Source organism: Crocuta crocuta, unplaced genomic scaffold (assembly GCF_008692635.1).
Source record: "Crocuta crocuta isolate KB4526 unplaced genomic scaffold, BGI_CrCroc_1.0 scaffold317, whole genome shotgun sequence".
Lineage (NCBI taxonomy): Eukaryota > Metazoa > Chordata > Mammalia > Carnivora > Hyaenidae > Crocuta > Crocuta crocuta.
The window spans coordinates 6,404,531-6,409,748 of NW_027530984.1; positions in this window are offsets into that span (position 1 = coordinate 6,404,531).

The following is a 5,218-nucleotide window of genomic DNA, read 5'->3' on the forward strand; positions in this document are numbered from 1 at the left end:
AAAAACATTTGCACATCCATTCAATAATCTGATATCTCCATGCTGCTTTTTTTCTCCTCAGCAATTGCCCACTATTTACAAAAATAAATTTTAGGGGTGCCTGGATGGCTGAGTCAGTTGAGCGTCTGACTTCAGCTCAGGTCATGATCTCATGGTTCATGGGTTCGAGCCCTGTGTCCGGCTCACTGCTATCAGCACAGAGCCTGCTTCACATCATCTGTATCACTCTGCCCCTGCCCCTCCCCCATTCATGCACAACTATGCACTCTCTCTCGAAAATAAATAAATATTTAAAAAATGAATTTAAAACAGGAGGTCAGACTCCTTTACCTGACCTCCAAAGTCCTCCAAAATCCCTCTTCACTCTGCTTTTGTCTGCTCTGGTGAACCAGCACAAATGCTCTAGTCTGGTCAAAGCCAGTCCTTACTATTCTTTGATTCAGCCATGCTTTCGATTTTCTCTTTTCTTTACCCAATACGTCATCCTGTCTACTCTTCCACATAGGAAAATAATGATAACTATCTCAGTGACAATCCTTCTTCCTTTTTTCAAGACTTCTTGGTGGTCTTTTTTTATACCATCAGGGTTCACTCTTGTTTTCCTCAACCCTTGAATTCCCAAAGTTCTTATTAACAACACCTCTCACTGGTGCATTGGTTTTTCACCCAGTTGATAAGAATATATTTGTCTTATCATCTAGAACTTGATAATCTCAATATTCAGCAACTCCCTCCTTAACACACAGTACATAGTACTGTGCTAGGCAAACAATGAACATCAAATGTTACTGGTGTCCAAAGCAGTGTTCATTTGTTTTGTTTTGTTTTGTTTTTCTCCTCAGCTATTTTTTTTTCCTTGGTTACCTTCTTAGAGTTGAAAGACAAATTGTAGGCTGAGAGTCCAGCATCCCAGAAATATTGGCTTTTATTTAATATAAAACAACAAACCTCTGGCTGTTTACTAGATAAAAATAACATAAAGTCCCTAAACATTTGATGAAAGTACAAGAAGCAAGATATTTTTCTTAATAATAATATTTATTATTATTTCAATTAATATTGAAATATTGAATAATATTATCACCCTAATGAGTAAAGGGTATTTAGTTTTCACTTCTACAAAGGTTTAGAAAGAACGAATTGCATGAAAGCCAATCCAAGACCAAGATTGATAAGTCAACTGTAATTTTATATTTACACAATCGGCTCCTTTTATAAATAATTGGACTTTTTTGTAAAAGAGTGTGTGTGAGTAGGGGAGGGGCAGAGGGGGAGAGAGAGAGACAGAGAGAGAAGCCTAAGCAGTCTCTATGCTCAGCAGAGCCCAATGCTGAGCTCGATGCCATGAACTATGAGATTTGTACACTCAACTGACTGAGCCACCCAGGGGCCTCTGGACATATTTTTAATTTACTCAGAAACTTTTTGCAATTGAGCTTGCTTCAATTTTCATTTACATGAAAAAAGGAATATATCTTTAGTAAACAGAGGAAATTTTAAATTCCACATTTTTTTCTTCTCAATTCCTCATAATAATTTATGGAGTTCTAGGCTAGAATTGGGAGAGCTAATTAACATTCACCAACTTCTATTTGATTACATCCAATCTCTTCCTTCCCAGTTGAGTCACTGTTCAGGCCCTACAGGTTCTATTCAGTTTAGGCTGCTTGGAATTCATTCCCCTTTCATCCCATACCCTCACCCCCAATCCAAAGAGAGCCAGAAGGAAGAGTTTGAAGAAAGGAAAACAAGAAAATAATTAGCAATTTCCTTTCTAATTCACCTCTTATTTCCTTTTTCCCCTCCTCTTTCTCTCTACTAAGCCTAAAATAACTCTTAGTGCTATGAGTACCCTTTTTGGAGTATAGCTTGCATATTCAGAAACAATGCAATGAAGAGATAAATGTGATAGAACTAAAGAAGAGACAAACAAGTTGGCTTTCAAAACTATTAGAAGACAGGGGAAAACCGATCTCTAAAGTCATACAGCTCTGATATGATAACAGGAGATGTATAGCCTACGGTTCAACTACCTCCCATTTTGCTCTGAAGATTGTGGTTTGCTTATACTTCACGAACCAAGACATGTATCACATTCTTAAAAGTTTATCCAAGATCGAAAAACAGTTTGTAGAAGAGATTGTTAGGAAACAGGGAATTTGGAATAATAAAGATTCAGCAGGCTTCCAACATGTAAATTTTTTCATAGCAGATGGAGAGGGCATCGTTAATTGATAATCCCCCCTGGTGTTTACAGAATTAGAGCAGGGCTAACCACTTGCACTTTGCATACTTTAATTATTCTGTCTTGATCTGATCAGAAAATTATGAGCTTGTTCTTTTATAAACAGGAGGATTACACAGAAGCCAGTAAGTAATCTCAATGGGGATGTCCAGTGAAACTTAATAGAACGAAGAGTTCTGTTATTATCATTTCTGCTTGTTAGGTTGTTCTCACAAAGCCCCGTATTTGTTTTTTTTTTTTTTTTTGCTTTGCACTAAAAATAGACGAAGTCAAATTGCTTCAGACCAGTCAGTAATTGTAAGCACCTACATGAAATAATAAAAGAGTCCCACTATTAAACGTTCTCCCATGGGCGCCTGGGTGGCTTAGTCGGTTAGGCATCTGACTTTCGCTTGTGTCATGATCTCGCGGTTCGCGGGTTCGAGCCCCGCGTCGGGCTCTGTGCTGGCTGCCAGCTCAGAACCTGGAGCCTGTTTCAGAGTCTGTGACTCCCTCTCTCTCTGACCCTCCCCTGCTCACGCTGTCTCTCTCTCTTTCCTAGAAATAAATAAAAATATTTAAAAAATAAATAAATAAAAGTTCTCCGTCTGCCTTATTCTCCTTAATTTTGTTTTTCCATTTGCTTCTTTAAAAAAATCAAATACTCTTCTCCTTTCTAAATTGCTCTGGCTTCATTCCTATTTCCTGCCAATTCTCCTCTATTTTAAAATGAAGTTTCTGGCCCATTTAGAAGTAAATTTGGCTTACCGACTATTTCTATGCCAGCCTGTGTAAATTTAGTACAGCAACTCAAATGGAGGCGCTAAATGTTTTTGAAGAAAATTAGAACAGGAAGAGCCCTTGAAAGTCATCTAGAGCCCCTTCATTTTACTTGTAAATAGAAAACGAAGCAAATCTCTTTTTCTCTCCCATCAAATAAAGACTGATAAAGAGAAAGACCTTGGCTGCAAATGTAATCAGACTTTTGCAACAGACCCCCTCAAAGCTGGAGTAGGGTCCCTGTGCAAGGGTAAGAGCGTCTGTAAGAAACCTGTGGTTCAGACTCAGCTTGTCCGGTTTCCTGTCTCCTGCTTCTGGCTTGCTCTCTTTAGTCCTCACATACAGTTTCAGAATCTGTGTCATTGTGTTCAAAAAGGATTACTCATTTATAAGAAGCATCATACTTGGGGTGCCTGGTGGTTCATTCGGTTGAGCATCTGACTCTTGGTTTCGGCTTGGGTTATAATCCCAGCGTCATGTGCTCGAGCCTTGCGTTGGATTCTGTGCCGAGCGTGAAGCCTGCTTAAGATTCTCTCTCTCCCTCTGCTCTCTCCCAACTTTCGCCACATACCCTCTCTCTCTCTTTGTCTCTCTCTCTCAAAAAAAAAAAAAAAGAAGCATTATGGTAAATATGAAGGAAAAGAGAACTATCTTAAAATATCAGTTTTGTTTTTTGACTAAAAGAAACACGTCAATCAGAAAAACAAAGATTTATTTTTATGTCACTCTTTTCTATAATTCAGTACATGTTTCAAGTAAAATAAATAGCTTAATTTATAAGACATTTGGGGACTACAACAAGGGATTAAGTTGACCTCTGGTATGTAGTTGAATTCCATAAATAATAGTTTCTAATAAATGGAAGCAAAAACATGAGCCATCCCATTTATGAATACCTTTGATCTGTTTATGAGAACAAAGCTTCAATTCTGCTGCTTCTTGCAGAACCATGAACTCTGTTAGAATCTGCTCATATTTCACATTTTTTTTACTTGGTATATTTTTCTTAGAGAAAACACTTATTCCTTCTGTTAGTAAGTCATACTAATCAGATCTGTTTTACTCCCCATGAGTATATAGGAGAGCAATGTTACCTTCACCCAGCAAGCTCTGAGCAGCAGGCTCTACTATGGGCCCTCTTCAAATGAATCATCACTTTCTTCTTTTTTTAATTAATTAATGAATTAATTAATTGAGAGAGAGAGGCAGAGAGAGAATCCCAAGCAGGCTCCAGTGCAGAGCCCTATGCAGGGCTCAATCTCACGAACAAACCATGAGATCATGACCTGAGCCAAAATCAAGAGGGATGCGTAATGCACTGAGCCACCCGGGTGCCCCTTCACATTCTTCTCTTACCGTGGGTAATAAATTTGCTAAATTCCTTATCGTAATATGTGTCGGTGGTGTAAGCAACCTCAGTTCCACTGAATTGTCTGACTTTTCTGCTTTCTACTAAGTAGAACAGAATGTCTTAGTAGACACAGAAACTCTGGCAACTTAATAAACAAAATCAAACAAACAAACAAACAGCTGTGATTAAGCCCTGAACTCAGATGTTTTTCATTGATGAAGGAGATTGCTAATATTTCTAAGGACATGGTCTCTTAAGAAATGCTATAAATATTACATAAATTTATGCTCGTAAACACTCATTAGCATCTCCCAACACCCCCTTCCTGTTATGTTTAACATGGTCTATGATGCTCTTATAGTTTTAAATGGGTAGATTAGGAAATGTATAGAAACATTTTAGCCTTACAGAACATGGAGATGCTTCTAAGGTCACAGGAATTTTTTTCTTACTTAGAGAAACAAAACTTCTTTAAACAATGATCCACCAAATCAAAGGGTGGTTCTCTTAAAAACCGTTCATGTTAAAGACTTCTTTACCAGTTACTGCATATCACATGGGTGCTAATAAAATGGACCTTGCCTAATGAACAGCTGTTATTATTGGTTAAGCTGATTGAAATAAGAGAGAATTATGGCCAGCTGCAAAACACATTCATGAGTGGTGAGAGAAACTAGCAGCTGGTATTCGCTTGCTATAAATATTTTTAATTAAAATTTGCCTCCTGGTTCTCAATTTGCGTAATAGTAGGGATTTTTAGTTACTTGCTTTGTGGGTAAAGGGATGTCTTTCTCTTCTAGAGAGCTTTTTAACTCTTCTATTAGCAATAACTATTAACAATAATGGTGGCACCCTGCTGGCTG